The sequence below is a fragment of the Barbus barbus genome (genome assembly GCF_936440315.1).
Source record: "Barbus barbus genome assembly, chromosome: 43".
NCBI classification, from domain to species: domain Eukaryota; kingdom Metazoa; phylum Chordata; class Actinopteri; order Cypriniformes; family Cyprinidae; genus Barbus; species Barbus barbus.
In genome coordinates, this window is record NC_136721.1 from 8,340,321 (window position 1) to 8,359,853 (window position 19,533).

Sequence of the window (19,533 nt, forward strand, 5' to 3'; positions counted from 1 at the left end):
AGACTCAGTCATTTTCATAAATATCTTCTAAACATACTTAGACTCGTAGCATTCATCATGTTACAGTGTATTCTCATATTACTTTTATTGTTTTATATAGAGCATGAAAACATCACCGCGCCATAAGAAATTTAAATACAATGAACTGCCATATTCAAACATTGTAGTCTGGAATTACAGTTTGGGGAAAAAACAACTATGATTTTGTAGTCATATAGCCTAGTATGTATGATTTTATAGTAGCTGTTATGATTCTGCAGCCATATACTCACGTATGCTTTGTACTACAAAAGGATGTACTTTGTACCATAAAAAAGGATATTTTATATCTGAGAAACTAATTATTATTGTTTAGCACGCTATTAAATCTATTTGTGAACATTAAACATTCTTCTGAACATTCTTACATGCGTAGCATTCATCATGTTGTCGTTTGGGAAAAACCCAACTAAACATGTTCAAGTTTATGTCACAATAACAGTTAACTATTGCAAAAAAGAAACATTACTTACTCATCAGATCGATCTTCTCTTCTAGATGAACTCTTGCTCTTATTTTGAGAGAAATCCAGCCTAAACGATCAGTAGCCGCGATGGGCGACCTCCTGACTCTTTGTTTATGTTGGGTGTCTCCACGCACACTCTGCTCACGTGGTTATTTACATGTGAATGGCGCATGCCGCGAGGGGGCGTGATCGCATTAGAAATAATGAGTTAGATGGGAAAGACTGAACATCATGTTGATTTCATACAGATTATCACAAAATGTTTGTTTTCGATAAGACTTACTTCATTTAAGTAGACTTCATCTGTCTCTATATCAGACACTTCATCAGGATGATCCTCAATGACCTCATTTTTGTTGGGGTCATGTTCACAGGCACTTCTTCGACTTTGGGTCGAATAATCAGATTCCAAATCATCACCTCCCACAGGCTCTTGACCTTCACCTTCATCCCGTCCATCAAGGATCCATGCCTTCATTCCACCATCAGAACTCCCTTCTTCGGATAAATTAGATAACTCAGACATACGAGACTCCGCTTCCACATTCTCAGGACTAGGCTGGATATCCTCGTCATCTTGAGGTGGTCCAATTTGTAGGAAGCTGATGTCCAGAATCAAGTTTCGATGCACCACTTTAGATTTTCCACCTTCGTCAATGAGCTTGTATATGCTCGTTCGAAGGTTTCGATCCTTTACAGTATAGACTGCTCAGGCCACTTGTGTTTTTCCTGAGAGGCAGAGAGCAAAGCATACTACCCAAGGTCCGATTGAACCGCTCTGAACCCCATGGGGTGGTATGCTGTAGTGTGCGACTTCTCAATACCTGCCAGCTTAAGCAGCTCTGCCACGAGGGCACTTTCAAAGTTGGTTCATTGATCCGTATGAATGCGTGTTGGGAAACCATAAAAACAGAAGACATGATCCCACAGCTTCTTCGCAATTTGTTTTTTTTCTGGTTTACGCACGGGAAAGCATAGGCCAACTTTGTAAAGTGATCCGTCATGACTAATACGTCCACAGAACTGTCCTCAGCAGTCCAAAAATCCAAACACACTAATTACATAGGGGCTGAAGTCCTGATATTCTCGAGTGGCGCTCGAGCAAATGGCTCTGGTGTTTTAGCCAATATACATCTCTGACAACACTTGACATACTCTCTTATGTCACGCTCCATCCTAGGCCAGAAAAAGCGTTGTGAAGCTAGTTGGAGAGTTCTCGACCTTCCCTGATGTCTGGTGTTTTAGCCAATATACATCTCTGACAACACTTGGCATACTCTCTTATGTCACGCTCCATCCTAGGCCAGAAAAAGCGTTGTGGAGCTAGTTGGAGAGTTCTCGACCTTCGCTGATGTCCAGCGAGATCGTGCACACCGGTTAAGGCTTTAGCTCTAAGACTAGCAGGAAGTACAAGTTGGAATCTCTTGTGAGTGCTCAACGGATCTTTGGGAACACGATAGACTACTCCATCTTGAACCTTCACCCGATCCCATTGCTTAAGAAGAAATGCAGCCCCGACATCCATTCCAGCCATAGCTCGTCTTGAAGGTCTTTTCTTCTTCTCCAGATAGGGCATTATCTTAGAGATTGCCGGATCTGTTTCTTGGCCCTGTCGGATCTCTTCGAGAGTGATTGCTGAAACTGCATCAAATTTAGATGTTGCTGCATTCTGAATGGACTGGATTGTCTGCATGGCCCTTAACTCAGTTACAGTCTTCCACTGATCGGAAAGGTTCAACAGGGTTCTGACTATATTGTATCTGACTATATTATATAACCAATCCCGCTGTGTCATGAAAGAGGAATGACTGATATAAACTGGCCTTGAGTGATAAGGACTGAGAGGGACTAATTATATGCAGGCTGAGCCCTGCGGGAAGCCAGAGGGTTATATAAGAGGCACCTTACCATCTCGAAAAGGTGTTTCCAGGTGAGCCCGCCCTGGAGATTTATATATGCCACCACCATCAATGCTGTCTGAGCAGACTAGCATGTGGTGTCCCTTCAGGTCCGGTAGAAAGGTCTGAAGCGCTCAACATACTGCAATCATTTCGAGGCAGTAGATGTGTAGCCAACCTTCTGCTTTCGACCAGGTGCCGAAGGTCAGATTGCCCTCACACAGAGCTCCCCAACCTGTGTTGGAAGCATCTGTCAAAACAAACTTCCTTCTGTAGACCATTCTCATCATCACGCCTTGTTCGAACCATTACGTGTTCTTCCAGGGGGCCAGTGCTGCAACACAAGCTTGGCTCACCCTGACGCGAATGCATCCATGACGCCATGCATGGGGCGGAATCAAAGGTTTCAACCAGTACTGAAGGGGTCTCACCTGGAGCAGGCCCAACTGAAGTACTGGAATAGTAGAGGCCATGAGGCCCAGCATCTTTTTAAATGCTTTGAGAGGGTATAAGGCTCCGATTTTGAATGATGCCGCAAGCTGTTGTATAGCCAGTGCACGGTCTGGCGCGACTACCTCCCTCATGTGGACTGAGTCGAAAACTGCTCGTTGGCTGGGGGACAGTGAGCTCTTGGCAAGATTGATCCTGAGTCCCAGACGCTACAAGTGGCTGAGGAGGGACCTGTGAGCTATCAGCTCTGCCTCTGACTGTGCCCGAATGAGCCAGTCGTCAAGGTAATTAAGGATACGGACCCCCATCTGTCTTAGAGGGGAGAGAGCCTCGTCCATGCACTGCGGGGAGCCAGAGATAGCCCAAAGGGCAGGACCTTGTATTGATAAGCCACTCCCTCGAAGGTGAATCTCAAGAATCATCTGTGATGGGGGCTATCTGGATGTGAAAGTAAACATCCTTCAGATTCAGCGAAAAGAACCAGTCCCCTGGGTGAATTTGCCAGAGGATCTGCTTCAGAGTAGTCATTCTGAACGACCGTTTCATGAGGGCGCAGTTCAATAGTCTGAGATCGAGGATGGGCTGAATGCTGCAATCCTTCTTGGGGACAAGGAAGTAGCGGCTGTAGAAGCCCGACTCGCTCTGAGCTGGCAGAATTGTCTCCACAGCTCCTTTTGGCAGCAAATTCTTTACATTGGCTCGCAGAACATGAGCGTTCTTGCTCTGCACTGAGGTGGAGACCACGCCGCTGAACCGCGGGGGTCTTCAAGTGAACTGAAGTGAATATCCTCGCTTTATAATCCCCAGCACCCAATGAGACACTCCGGGGATGGCCTGCCATGCCTCGACCCGTGTGACAAGGGGTTGGATTAGTTTGGGTGGAGAGCCACTGTGTGGAGCCACCGTGACTCACAACAGTTTTTTTGATAAACATAATGCCACTGGCACCCATGAACGAACAGGGTGCTTGAGGGCACAACAGAGGGTGCTTTGGCGGAAGTCCAGCACTGGCGATACTTTGCCCCTTCCTTTCCTTTCCAGCAGATCAGGAAGACGCTGGAGGTGCAGGATCCAAGCAAGGTTATTTTCGTATACGAAAACTAAAACTAAGACGAAAATGATTGATGCAAAAACAAATTCAGAAAACTGAAATAAAATAAAAATGTCAAAATATTTGAAAAACTAAAACGAAACCAAACTAACAACAGTTATTGAAAAACTAACTGAAATAAAATACTAATTAACAAAAATAAATAATCGTTTTTTGTAATCATTACGTTCTCACCCCTTGGCTGAAAAATATATGAGCTGTGTGGCGGTTTAGGGAAATACCTGTAAATGGCGCATCACGCACATGGGGTTATCTGACTGAGACACGCAGAGCGGTTTAAAGCAGAGTCCTGCATGGGTCCTGTTTGGTAAATGTGCACCAGCAGTACTTAACAGAACACCCGACCCGTTATCCGACAGCAGCACTAATTTATTTCTGTAGCCTACCAGACCAGAACCGTTTGACATAAAGACCGCGAGTCGTGACCCGAACTGAACCCGCATTAATCTACAACATCAGGAAGGCAAACTTATTAATTTTCTAATGTAACACAAGCAATCAAACCAACATTAGGCAAGTTGGTGCTTTGAAGAAAAACAGACACACAACATGATAATTAACAGTAAAAAAGATGAGAACGATCCTTTCTGTAAACAATACAGAACTTGCCCTAGCATCTTGTGATCACTGCCAAACTTTCGAACAAATAAATAGTCATAGGCTAAATCACATCATCAGAATCAGAATCAGAATGAGCTTTATTGGCCAAGTATGTTTACACATACAAGGAATTTGTTATAGTGACAGAAGCTCCACAGTGCAACAGAAAGTCAGTAACAGGACAGGACACAGGTAATGAAACAAAATAACAGGAAATAGCCAATAACCAATGTACAAAGCAGCACAAAAAAAAAAAAATACACAATATATAATATATAATATAGGCGACTATGTATGTACAGGTCAAGTATGTGCAAATTAGAAATGAGAAAATAAAATAAAATAAGTGAGTGTGGTGAATGGATAATGTATTAGTTGTGTGTTCTACGTTTATTTATTGAGTGTTCATGAGATGTATTGACTGAGGGAAGAAACTGTTCCTGTTTCTGGTCGTTCTGGTGCTCAGAGCTCTGTAGCGTCGACCAGATGGTAAAAGTTCAAAGAGGTTGTGTGCTGGATGTGAGGGGTCCAGAGTGATTTTACCAGCCTTTTTGCTCACTCTGGATAAGTACAGTTCTTGGAGAGTGGGGAGGGTTGTACCAATGATTCGCTCAGCAGTCCGGACTACCCTCCGTAGTCTTCTGAGGTCAGATTTGGTAGCTGAGCTGAACCAGACAGTTATTGAGGTGCAGAGGATGGATTCAATGATGGCAGAGTAGAACTGTTTCAGTAAGTCCTGTGGCAGGTTGAACTTCCTCAGCTGGCGAAGAAAGTACAACCTCTGCTGGGCCTTCCTGACAATGGAGTCAATGTGAATATCCCACTTCAGGTCCTGAGAGATGGTGGTGCCCAGGAATCTGAATGACTCCACTGCAGTCACAGTGCTGTTCATGGTGGTGAGTGGGGGGAGAGCAGGGGTTTTCTCCTGAAGTCCACGATCATCTCCACAGTTTTGAGCGTGTTAAGCTCCAGGTTGTTGAGACTGCACCAGACAGCCAGCTCCTTAACCTCCTGTCTGTAAGCAGACTCGTCACCGTCCTGGATGAGGCCGATCAGTGTGGTGTCGTCTGCAAACTTCAGGAGCTTGACAGAGGGGTCTTTAGATGTGCAGTCGTTGGTGTAGAGGGAGAAGAGCAGTGGGGAGAGTACGCAGCCCTGAGGAGCTCCAGTGCTGATGGTTCGAGTGCTGGATGTGAATTTGCCAAGCTTTACTAACTGCTGTCTGTCTGTCAGGAAGCTGTTGATCCACTGGCAGACGGAGGTGGGGACGGAGAGCTGAGTTAGTTTATTTTGAAGGGTTTCCGGGATAATGGTGTTAAAAGCAGAGCTGAAGTCCACAAACAGGATCCTCACATAAGTCCCTGGTCTGTCCAGATGCTGCAGGATGAAGTGCAGTCCCATGTTGACTGCATCATCCACAGACCTGTTTGCTCTGTAGGCAAACTGCAGGGGGTCCAGTAAGGGTCCAGTGATGTCCTTCAGATGAGCCAGAACCAGTCATACACACGCTTATAATTCTTCATAAATAAAGAAAATAACATATTCAAATGTGAGCCTTTAAAAAGGCCTACGATTGCTGTTATTATTAAATATTATTATTCATTCATCCCACACAGTTATGACTTATGCACGGATGTTCGCGGAAAAGTGCTCAAGACACGACAGTTACAATATCGTGAATATGGTTAAAAAAGAAAAAAAAGACATATAACCAAATTAGGCTACGTTTATTTTCATATTAAATATCTCAACACACCATTAGATATGACATTAAGCGCAACTTGTGTAGATTTATGTCCCACATATGACTCCCACACAGATGTTAACATCTACACCAGCTCTGTTCTACATCATATCAACAGATGTGTTGACAAGGTAACCACCCATAAAGTAATTAAACTGTACCCCAATCAGAAACCCTGGATGAACAAGGAAGTCCGGCTCCTGCTGAAGGCACGTGACGCTGCCTTCAAATCTGGCAACCGTGAAGCTTACAGCTTATCCAGCTCCAATCTGAAGAGGGGAATTCAGTCAGCCAAATACAATTACAAACTGCGCATTGAGGACAGATTTAAAAACAATGACCCTCGGCGAATGTGGACAGGCATCCATGCCCTCAAAGACTATAAACCAGCAAACAGTACACCCCCAAACAGCAATGCCACCCTCCCTGACGAACTGAACTACTTTTATGCTCGCTTTGATCATGGAAATACAGAACCACCCATCAAAGCTGTGCTCAAACCTGACGACCTGCCATTCACACTTTCCACCAGTGACGTGTGCGCCACCTTACATAAGGTGAACTCACACAAAGCTGCCGGCCCTGATGGCATCCCTGGCCGAGTGCTCAGGGCCTGTGCAGAACAGCTGGCTGAGGTCTTCACCAACATTTTCAACCTCTCTTTGGCCCAAACCATTGTTCCCAACTGCTCCAACAGCCACCATTGTACCTGTAACAAAACATGCTGGTGCAGTGGCCCTCAATGACTTCCGACCAGTTGCTCTTACTCCCATTATTGCAAAGTGTTTTGAGAGGCTGGTTCTTTCCCACCTGAAAACATGCTTGCCCCCAACATTGGACCCATACCAGTTTGCCTACAAATCCAACAGGTCAGCTGAGGATGCCATTGCCTCAGCTCTCCACTCTGCCCTGACGCACCTAGACAGAACCAACACATATGTCAGGATGCTATTCATTGATTTCAGTTCCGCCTTCAATACAGTTATCCCATCCACACTGATCTCCAAGCTCATTGATCTTGGCATCAGCCCCTCCCTCTGTAACTGGACCCTGGACTTTCTCACCAACAGACCACAGTCTGTTAGGATCAATAACCACACCTCCTCCGTCCTCACACTAAACACTGGGCAATCCTCTACTCCCTCTTCACCCACGACTGCATACCTGTATATGGCTCTAACTCCATAATCAAGTTTGCAGATGACACCACGGTGGTAGGCCTGATCAGCGACAACGATGAGACGGTCTACAGGGATGAGGTCCAGCATCTAGCAACGTTGTGTGCCAACAACAACCTTGCACTCAACACCCAGAAGACCAAAGAGCTGATTGTAGACCACCGGCGGACTAAGAAGGACCACACACACACTCCCATCTACATTGATGGGGCCGAAGTGGAGCGTGTGGCGAGCTTCAAGTTCCTTGGTGTCCATCTCTCTGAGTATCTCTCCTGGACCCTCAATACTTCCACCCTGATCAAAAAGGCACGACAGCGCCTTTACTTCCTTAGGAAACTAAGGGAAGCTCACCTGCCCCCCCACATCCTGCTGAACCTTTACCGTTGCACTATTGAAAGCATACTCACAAACTACATCACAATGTGGTACGGCAACTGCACTGTTTCGGACCAGAAAGCCCTCCAGCGGGTGGTGAAAACTGCCCAATACACCACTGGTGTCGTGCTACCCTCCATCAAAGACATTTACCACAAACGCTGCCTAAGGAGAGTGAAAAGTATCATTAAAGACTCCTCTCACCCCAGTCACAAACTGTTCACTCCTCTCCCATCTGGAAGACGCTATAGGAGTCTTCGCTGTTGCACCAACAGACTCAGGAACAGTTTCTTTCCCTCAGCTGTCAGCCTACTGAACTCCAATCTCAGGCGCTGAACACTACACCCAAGATGGACCACCTAATGGTTATAAAAAAAATAAATAAAAAATACTTCACTGTTCAATAACCTGTCTGCACTCTTCACTTACAATGTTCTTTTATTCCTGCTGTTTTGCACATTTTCTGACATTTTGTACATTCCCTTGCACATTTCTACCTCCGGAGGCCATTAAGGTCATTGGCCATATATAAACATGCACCTTCTGTTTATATTTCCTTGCAACCTAAGTTGTATGTACAGTCATTTGCACTGAGCTAGTCTCTCCCCATCTACCTCATAACTTGCACTATATGTCATAAAAACTTAATGTATATACACATTTTTATATCTATTTATATACTTTGTTATTTGCACTTCTGTTAGATGCTAACTGCATTTCATTGGCTCTGTACTTGTACTATGTACAGTGACAATAAAGTTGAATCTAATCTAATCTAATGTAGTAAAATGGCTTGCTTCCTTTGGTGTATATTTATCTATCACTCTCAGCATGAGTTAATTTTGACGCTAAACGTTTGCCTCACTAAGGTTAAATTATGCTAAAACTTTCTTTGGCCTTCACTCTGGAAGTGATCTGTTGATTCTGCTAAACTTTAATTAAAGCTTAAACTAAAACGGAAACTAAACTATATAAAAACTAAATAAAAATGTGTTCACAAAATAAAAACTAAACTAAAATTAACAAAAATATTAATGAAACTAATAAAAACTAAACTGAATTTCATAGCAAATTTGAAAACGATATTAAAATAAAAAACTAATTTAAAAATTCAAAACTATAATAACCTTGGATCCAAGGTCAGCTTGGGCCGGGGTCCTTGGCACTTGGGAAGCGGGTAGCGTCTGGCTGAGCGTGAGCGCTGTCGAGGCTCAGGCTTCTGTGCAGGCTGAGTGGGCGGTGGTGCAGGTTTTTCTGGCTGTTGTGCTGGAGGAGGTCTGGGGTGACTAGTGGCCATTGCAGAGCTGGATCGTTTAGGCAAGAAGTGTCGCATAGCCTGGGATGACTTCTGTGCTGCAGTGAATCGCTCCGCAAAGCCCTCAACGGCAGGTCCAAACAGCCCCGCAGGGGAGACCGGCGAGTCGACGAAAGGGATCTTGTCAGCCTCCTTAATCTCAGTGAGGTTTAACCATAAGTGGCTAGGTTTAGACAGCACCACTAAATTGGCCATTGATCTCCTTATAGCCTGTACAGTGGCCTTCGTGGCCCTTAGAGCCAGGTCTGTAGCGTTGTGCAGCTCCTTAAAAGCTGAGGCGCATCAGGTCCTGACTCATTCATAGCCTGGAGGAGTTTGGCCTGGAAGACTTGTAGCAAGGCCATGGAGTGCAGAGATGAGGCGGCCTGCCCGGCGGAGGAGTACACTCGTCCAGTGAGGGCGGAAGTCGTTCTGCATGGCTTGGAGGGGTGAGAGACCTTAGCCTTCCATCCAATGGCAGTGGGCAGGCAGAGGTGCGCAGCCATTGCTTCGTCGAGAGGAGGCATCCTCTTGTAACCCTTTTCTTCAGCGCCGTCCACTGAGGAGAGAGCATAAGAAAAGTTAGAGCGAAGTAGGGAGTGTGCTACGACTTCGTAAGCTCATCGTGGACCTCCAGAAAAAACGGAGAGGCTCACTGACGGCAGGAACCATTCATCCAGATGATTACAAGTGGGCTCCTCCGGCGTGGACCACTCCAATCCCAGCTCCTCGAGAGACATCCTGTCATCTAATAGCTCGTCCTCGATGGTGCCAAACGAAACCATGTCACTCGCATCAGCGTAGGGATGCTGGTCTTCATGCTCGAAGAGGACGAAAGAAACCACTCTGCTTGGCGGGGGTGAGGCATGCGGGATCTGGGCCAGCATGAGCTCGCTCTTGACCGGGCGCTTAGTCCCTTTCCCCACGCTGTTTTTTCCTCACAGGTCTCTGGGAGGAAGAAAATGGGAGGGTGCGAGGGGAGGATTCGCTCTCTAAAAAGAAAGCGATCCGAGCGCGCAGAGTGGCGAGACTCATGTTCACACAGAGTGAACAATCCATCTCGGTCAGAGCAACATCTGTGTGGGGTTTACCCAGGCAGGAAATGCACTCTGAGTGGCCATCACCAATCATGCAATGACGGTGCGGCATTTGCAACAACGCCACTGCTCTTTTAGAGAAAATTTGCTTTTAAAGCTCGCCAGATGGCAGCAGGGGACGAGTTGGCGTCTGTGTAGATCGCTGAAGCGAGCTCGAGAGCAAGCGGAAGCAGCGAGAGGTTGCAGAAAAAAAGGCAGCTTCTAGCCGCAGCGAGGCATTTCCACGGCGAGCGTCTTCAGTTCCGAGTGTCAGCGAAGGGAGATCGTCGTCACTGAAGGAGAATTGATCTGAGATCCTATGGCGAAATGCCCGTTTATATAGCCAGATGGCCCCGCCCATTCTGGCGAGCTCTGGCGAGCTCTGGCGGGCTTCACCAATGGTCATGCAGTTACACTGCATGATTGAAAAAAATCTTCAGTCCTCGGAGAAAAAGGAGTTTTCCCCATTATCGTCTAGCGACGCAGTATGAGTAAAGTATCGAAAGGGAACTGGGCTTGACAGAGTTGATACATGAAGGCTGTTCGCTTGTAAACGGAAGGTGTCCTGAACTCCAGCTTTGTCGATACTTTCAGCCTCAGTAAGAAGACTGCCATATCGCTCCATGATGAGCCTGTGACCAACCTACTGTTCTTGCGAAAGGATCACGGCTCAAAGCGTCAGCTACAGTGTTCTTACTTCCAACGATATGCTTGAGGTCAAAAGTATAAGCAGCAAGCTTAGATACCCAGTGCTGTTCACAAGCATCGAGTTTAGCCTTCGTTAATATATAAGTGAGTGGGTTATTGTCTGTCCATACGGTGAACGTGTGGCCCTTTAGCCAATGACTGAATTTTTCACACACACTCCACTTTAAGGCTAAAATCTTGACCTTGTGTGCCGGGTATCCTCTGAGAGCTACTTAAGGACTTGCTTGCGAATGCAATGGGGTGGGTTTTTTCCTTGCCTGCTGGTATCTGCGACAGCACAGCACCAAGATCTTCCAGAGAAACATCAATTGACAGAATTAGTGGAAGAGAGAAATAAGGATGCGCTAGGACTACACTCTGCAGCAAGCTCTCTTTCAGTTTAGAAAGGGCATCATCACACTCTGCGGTCCAATCAGCTGGCTTCAGGTAAAATAGTGATTTGGCTATGGAAAAGCAATTAGGGATAAAGTGCTGGTAGTAGAGGATCATTCCCAAAAGAGATTTGATTCGCCGTACAGACGGAGTGCACCCATCTTCTTCCATGAGGTTAGCTTTTGACAGTTTAGCTATGGCTTCGACCTTTGAAGGATCAATGGAAACACCATTCCCATCGATAATGTGGCCTAAAAATTTAACGGACGCTTGGATCAGATGGCACTTTTTCAGACTTAATTTGAGATTGTGGTTCCTCAATCGTTGGAACACTATCTCCAACTGCTCCAGAGCTGCAGTCTCGTCAGGCACAAACACCAGTAGGTCGTCTAAGTAACACAGCAGACTGCTAAAATTCAGGTCCCCGAAGATACTTAACATCATATGCATAAAAGATGCCGGGCTATTACACAACCCTCGAGGCATCCCATTGTACTCATGCAGACCTACTTGTGTCGCAAACGTGGTGTACTTTTTATCTTCTTCAGCCATGGGGATGTTATAAAAGCCTGATGTTAAATCCATAGTACTGAAGAGAGTATTTCCACCCAAGGCAACGAGACAGTCTGACTGGTGTGGGAGCAGGTGCGCATCCTTAATGGTCATGGCGTTCAGCCATCTGAAGTCCATACAGATCCTTAAGCTGCCGTCTTTCTTCCATACTAAAACTAAAGGGGAAGCATACTCACTCACTGATTTACGGATTATTCCTTGCTCTTCCATTTCTGAGAGATCTTGACGTAATTTGGTGGTACCCGATGGTACGGAAGTCGGAATGGACGCTCATCAGTTAAGCAGATGTGGTGAACAAAACCTATGACCTCCCCGCAATCCAGAGAATGTTTAGAGAATATGGCTGTGTTCGAAATTCCATACTACTCTTATTATTTCTCATAGTATGCAAATTTTCTGTATGCATGAAATACCTGGATGACCTACTATATTTGTCAGAATCTGCTAAATTTAACTCAAGTGTACTGAAATCAGTACAGAAGCTGTGTTCTGAATGGCATACTATCATACAACTCCTACTATAATGCAGTATGCTGTGTGAATACTGTGAATAGTATGTGAATTTTCTGTATGCATGTGTGGTGGGAAGGCTCTTTACCTTCCCTTATAATTATGTGGATCGTAAGCCAATTGGCTGTCACCAGGGGGATATAAAGTGCGATAGACCTGTGCTTTAGGTCAACGTCATTTGTCGACGTCATTGACGCGCCGCAAACACTGTACTGTGGCTGCTTCCGGCATCAGGTGTGGACATTAGAGAGGTAGGAACGCTTGGTGTCTTTATGAAATTGTTTTTAAATTTAGTAACTAATTTTCCCTGGTTGCGTGTGTTTTTCTTGCACCTTAGTAAGCTCTTGATTGCCAGTTCCTCTTGTAGCGAGTCCTGTTCCGTTTCTCGTGCGGATCTCGCACTACTGCTGTGACTGCCGTTGTTGGGTGCGCGCACTCCTGATAATGCACGCATCATTTGTCATTGGTATGTCTAACAGGCGTCTACTAAGTTCGGGTGAGGCTCTATAATAGCAATATTAAATGGTGACATTCTATTTTATTCCAGGTGCTCTCCCTAAAACGTTGGAGAGCGTAAGCTGATTGCTTGATCGCCATTCCCTCTCGTATGGCTTAAATCAACGGATTCATTTCTCCTGTAGATCTCGCACTGCTGCTGCGACTGCTAGTTGGGCGCGTTTCACGTCCTGCCCACGGATAACATTGTTGTTTTGTTTTGTGTTGATTTTGCTTTACATTTTCTATTTTCTTTTGTTCTGTTTAAGTCGTCTTTATTTACATTTGAATAGAAGTGATACTCTTTGCCTGTGCATATTCTATTATAGTTTGTTTTCTATTATTTGGTTCTTTTCTATTTTGCAAAGAGCTTTACCCTTTTGGGTTTGCTTTGCAGTGCATTATTTTGTGTGGTTTATTTGATTAATTCTATTAAATGCAATTGTATTTTCTAGTTTGTATTTTTGACTTGTAATTTGAGGGCAAATAGGCCTTGTACATTTCTTTTCTAGTTTTGTTAATTCTTATTTTGGGTTTTTGTTGTTTAATTTAACTCGTCATAGGGCAATTCAGCGCTTTAATTATTCTGTGTGCTTTTTAGTGACTCTTAAAATTGTGCTGTTCTTGGGTTGCAGGATCTGGGTGCCAAAGGCAGGGAGGCCGGCTCTATTCCCTTCTAAGTGGTGGTGGTGTGTTGTTCACAGTGTGCCGTGTCCATCCGTGGAGTATGGTGTGAGTGTGTGTGTGTGTGCAGGCACTGGTGAAAGGAATGAGTTTTCTGCTATAGGCAGCCTAATCTTTGATAGCCTGACCCTGCTGGTAAGCCCCAGTTGGCCGGTGTCCCTGTGACCTTTTTGGAGTCCAACCCTTGTGATGAGCTGTGCTTGACTGAGGCCTGATATATTTTAATGATTGTTTTAAAGTGATTGTGTAACTTAATAAAGTCAACTGTTTTGTATTGTTACCCATGTCTCTGAGCGATTATTGGTGAACGAACTTGCGTGTCCTTTTAGAGACACTAAATTCTCTGGGTGTAACTCCCTGAGTGGCGTAGTTGGTAAATTATCCTTTAAATGCACCTCTGGGTTGCCACACATGGAATGCCCAGATTACCTGCTACATTTGCTGAAATTTGATGTATGCATCCGAGGACACTGCGTGAGATACTGTTTCCCAGAACGCAACGTGCTCCATGTGACATTTCATCTTCAAACGTGTGAGTGAACAGGAGGCAGGGAATAGTAATTATAAATGTTACACTTGTATATGTACGCATATACATATACATGTAAACTACAAACTATCGCTGTACATCTAAAAACAATGTCATTTGTTGGACATAAATTGTACTTTAATCTCAACGGCACTTTTCCGATCAAGTCAAATGACATCACCTTTATCTCTATAGCGCTTTATACATTGTTTCAAAGATATTACATAATAATATTAATATTACAGTAGAATAGTATATAAATCAAATGTATAAATAAACTTAATATTTAAATTAAGCAAACAGAATTAAATTCCGCAGTCAAGCAGCTCTAAAAAGAAATGGAATGTATTTACTCTAAGGACAAATAGACCAATTTGTTAGCAGAGGCTATTTACATGAACTCCACCCACAAATGCCTGGCCATGATAAACAGCACTGCAAAAGACACGTGTGTTTCTGTGGAAACAGTGGCGCAGTGAATAAAAGACGTGAGGTGTGTGCTGTTGATGTGAGCGATCCGAGTTCAATTCTGGCTTTTGTCAAACTTGTCATACCAGATCAGAAAGGCATTTATTTTCAATAAAATATTTAGAAAATATTTGAAAAGTGGAGATTAAACGCCTACTATTTACACACCTGTTGCTAAAGAAAATGCTGCTATTTTAGTGTAAACAGAATTTATCAATATTTGCACTCTTTCCAATTAGTGTAACTGCCAAAAACATCAGACAGCTCATTCAGTTCAGTCCAATAGCCTATGTAAAGTTCTTTAATTATGAAATGAGTTAAATTTGGCAATATAGCATTGTTTACTAATATGAAGCCATAATTACAAGCCTTTGTAAAAAGAATAATTAGCACATTTGTTTGTTAGGTAACAACCTTGACAGCTGTGCTGAATTAATATTTGTGTTTGTCATGTGACAATTAAGCATACTACTCTGAAACATTTGTTGCTTATTGTCTACTGTTTCACACACTATTCTTTAAAAAATAGTAGGCAGTATGCACTGTGTACTGGACAGTAAGCAGTAAGCAGTAAGCAAGTATGCCATTTCGAACACAGGCTATGTCATTGTAACTCTCAAGCAACTGGACAAGCCTTGCCTCTGCTGAATCACTGGCAGAATATGAGTCAATGTCAATATCACTGAAGCTTACAGCACCAAGTCTCTGTTTAAGATCACCTGTGACACCAGGTCAGGAAATTTTCTCAGATGTGGGCACCTGAACATGACTGAAGCCCTGCAACAACTAAAAATTTTCCATGGCAAGGCACGGAAACACATCAGCCAACTTACAGTTCCTTTTGAGGGTGACCGGCTCCCTGGTGACATGGCAGCATCACTCGGTAGCCTTCCCTAGACAAGGTGTTCTTGTTTGGCCATTAGAGTAACTGACTACTGAAGCTTAACAGTCCCAACCTTGTCTGGTGGTCCTCCACCTCTCCAGCGGCAAGTATTCACCATAACAGCCAAGAATTGTTCACATGATGAAGGTGGCTCTGAAGGTGGGCCCCTCTCCAAGTGTGGGCTGACTATTTTAAAGTCGGTGAACCCTGAGGCGACTGTGTAAACTGGTTTCCAGTGATGGGTTGACTATCTGCACAATTCCTCTTTGTGTGACCAGGTTGGAAACAGGCAAGGCAGAGTCGTTGTCATCGACAGTGTGCTAAATTTGCATGCTCGTGAGAACGGCATACCTTACATGCTCTCATAAGTGGTTGGCTTGGTCGAGGACACCTCATCTCCATTTGACTATTCTGGGAAAGAGCACGGTCAAGTAGACTGATTAGCGTCTTCATGCAATTATCATCATTCTGTGGAGGAGATGGAGTACACGCATTAACATCAGACGGCGCAACAGGGGCACCACTAGCTGCGATCTCATTCTCTATAGGTGACTGGGTATGAGCTGTAGCATTCCACACTGCAACGTTACGCTTAGATTTGACCGCCAACTGTTCCTTTTGCTCAGTCTGATATCTGTCGAGATGCTCTTGTACTTTACGTGCTGTCCACTTATCTGGTGGTTTCAAGTGGAAAATGGCTGACAGAGCTGGGTCCGGGCAGTATTTGACAAACATCATAGCTGCTTCCTGGCATGGGTTTTCCATCTGTCACCCAAGCCTATTCAAAGCCTCCTCTGCAATATCCACAACCTTATTTAAATGGACCCAGTACTTCACTGGATTTTCTCCCACAGAAGGTACTGTGCCATAGAAATAAGCTAAAGGCATAGAGTAAAATCTGACCTTGCTGAAATACTGTTTCAGGATATGAAATATCACTTTGGGGTTCTCAGAAGTATTACTGCGAAGGGTTATTCTGACAATGTCTTTGGCCTTACCCAGCAGCCTTGAAAGGATTTCATGATGATGCTTTGAAACTGGTATGCCTCTTTTCCGCAAGTAAGTGTCCACTAGATCCTCCCACTCATGCACACAGAACTTATCAGTTCCATCTCCTTGGAAAACAGGGGGCTCTCTTACTTCATACCGCATGACTAGTTTAACTCCTGTCAAATTAAGAGAGGGTGCCTCTGAGAATGACTGACCTGCACCTAAACTTTGAGTCTGTGCATTACTGGTTTCTCTTTCTCCACATCTTTCCCCACTTTGAGCATAAATTATAGTCTGTCCTACTTCCTGAGCAATATGTGTTATGAGGTTATACCATGCTGCATCATTTAAGCCTGGGCTGACCAATTACTCCTTAACTGGCTAGGTGTTTGTTCAGTTACTCGAGTAGAAGCTGTGGACTCCTCTTCCTCTCCTTCCTCCTCCTTACTTGTGAGGGAGATTCTAACTTGTTAGCCTGAAGCAGCTCATGAATAGGTTTAGCTAACCTAGCAAAATCTTGAATGTAACTTCTGTAATAGCACAGAAAGCCTACAAGACTTCTCCAATGATTTGAGGTGTTTTGTTACAGAGTACCCTCACAGCCCCCAGATGCGATCATATGATGTGATTTCTTTTTTTCCTCTTCTTTAGTGTGTTATGTAGCTGTTTGTGCATGTATAAGACCTGCAGCGTTACAAAGCTCAAAGTCTCCCATAAAAGGATTTATTCTATCTAAAAGAGAAGGCTGATCCAGACCGGGCTAAAATGCCTCATTAAAACACGCCCCCACATGTCTACATCATGATGTGAACATATTGGCGTAAAGCCGCCCAAATGTTCACGCAAAGAGAGAAGGCATGGTTTCAGTAACTACAGTAGTGTTGATGCAGCCATGTCAGGGAGACGCTGTGTGTTTCTATGCAAAAGCAAAAGCACTTTATTTGGCCTTCCAAAAGTAGATGCAATTAGAACAGCACATCTCAAATGTTTGAATTTGTGCAACGCATTTTATGGACGACAGTTTCGTGAACCTTCGAGAGTACAAGGCTGGCTGTGCACAAAGGCTATTTCTAAAAAAAAGAGTCAATTCGACTTTGCTATGACAATCTGGCGCTTCTGAATAAGCAACTGTAAGTATGTTTTGTTATTAGTTTAAGTATTTGCTATTGACTGTTCAAATGCGGAGTTTTGCGCATAACGCGTTGTGTGTTTGTGTGTGTGAGGGGAACAGGGTCACATCACAGAGGAGTGTACAGCCCATTAGAAATCGTCTTAACCATGGCTAGTGTCCTGCAAATACATACGAGCGTCATCACTGTGTCTGTCACGCGACTCTGTTAACCCTTTAGGGCTTGAACTGATGGTAAAATTAACTTGAAAGCTGAAGCTCGCGATTATGGTAAGGGACGTTACATTTCCGATGCGCATTTGTGGTGTTCGGCCAATCACAATGCACTGTGTCAGCTGACCAATCAGAGCAGACTGTGCTTGTCAGAAGGCGGGGCTTTGTAGAAAATGACACATTTGGGAGAGGCGGGGCATAGAGGAGCTACAATGATGTACAGTATTTGAAAAATTATGTGTTTATTGAACATTAAAGCATGTCAACATATTCTGTTACATCAAATAAACAAAATAATGATCTTTAAAATAGCATCATATGACCCCTTTAATAACGGTTTAAATACTGAATCGCTACATTACATTTTCCAGCAACGAGAGGATAAAATTGTTTTTTTAAATTCACTCACTTCGTCGCCTTGGTTATAAGGTTCTATCTGACATTTTTGTCAAAATTGAGTTATTCACATATTCTTATTCTGTGACAACTTATTTACATTATGTGATTGTTTTTTTAAGCTTTGTACATTTTAGGACTTTTTTATTTAGAAAACAAAAAGGTTCTATCTACAAAGTCGAACTCTAACTTGGCTCTATAAGGTTCTATCTGTGAATCAGCCAATCAGCACTTCGAATGCACGCAAGAGGACCAATCAGGATCAACGTTCTTTGTCATGTCACCGGACTGCTCCGTAACAGCAGGAAAGATTAAACATTAAACAACAATTATGTGTCTGCATAATCAATAAGTGCAATTCACCTTTTTTTCACAAATGCCACTGTTTAAACCATAATGATGACGTGATTTTTCACTCATAATTAGCGCATGCATAAATAATATCATCTGCAAAAAGCGGGGAGCGGAACGAGGCCGGTGGAGTGAATGATAATGAGCTACACCTGCACCACTCACCGGTCTCGAGTCCCACGGAGGAGCTACGGAAGGATAAAAGGAGGAGTGATGACAGTGGAAGACGAGCGAGGACCAGGCCTGGATTTTAGTTTGTGTTTTGTGTGCGGCGGTCGTCCGTGAGGGGCTGCCGCTGTACTTTTACGTTTGTTTATTTTGATTATTAAATTCATGAATGTTTGCCAGTTCCCGCCTCCTTCTTCCCGACCTACGAACTGTGTTACATTGGTGCCGAAACCCGGGAGGAAGGAGGGACACGCTGTGAGAGAGCCCTCGCTGCTGAGGGGGAGCGTGGTGCTGAGGAGATCGGCAGCAGGGAGTAGCGGGGGCGGCCGCTGGCTGCCCGAGGCGGCGGTGGTGCTGGAGCGATGGAACAACAGGTGGGACAGAAGGCTCGCTGCCGTGCTCCTGGGTCGAGGAGGGGGGCTGCCGCCCGAGAGGGAGCGGAGGAGTCGGCGCCATTCGCCATGTGGCCGTAGCCTGCTGCCATCCGCCATGTTGGGGAGGAGCAGGTACTGGGGGACTCGCTGCCCTCGACCGGAGGAGCCATCGCCGTCTGCCAGGAGGCGGAGCGTCGAGCCGTCCACCAAAGAGGTCCAGTACCATCGCATGGCACCGCGAGTGAGAGCCTCTCAGTGGGTTGAGGACCAACCAGCAGTGTGTCCGGGAACCGGACCGAATTTTTTTTTTTTTCTCTCTCCCCTCTCTCCTCATCCTTCCGTCTCCTTTTCTCTCGCCTCGTCTGTCCATACCCCCAGGTACGCCGCGACCGCCCTGATGGGAGTAGAGCGCAGTCTCGAGGGTACCCCCCGGCCTGCGAGGGGCGATGGGGGTATGTA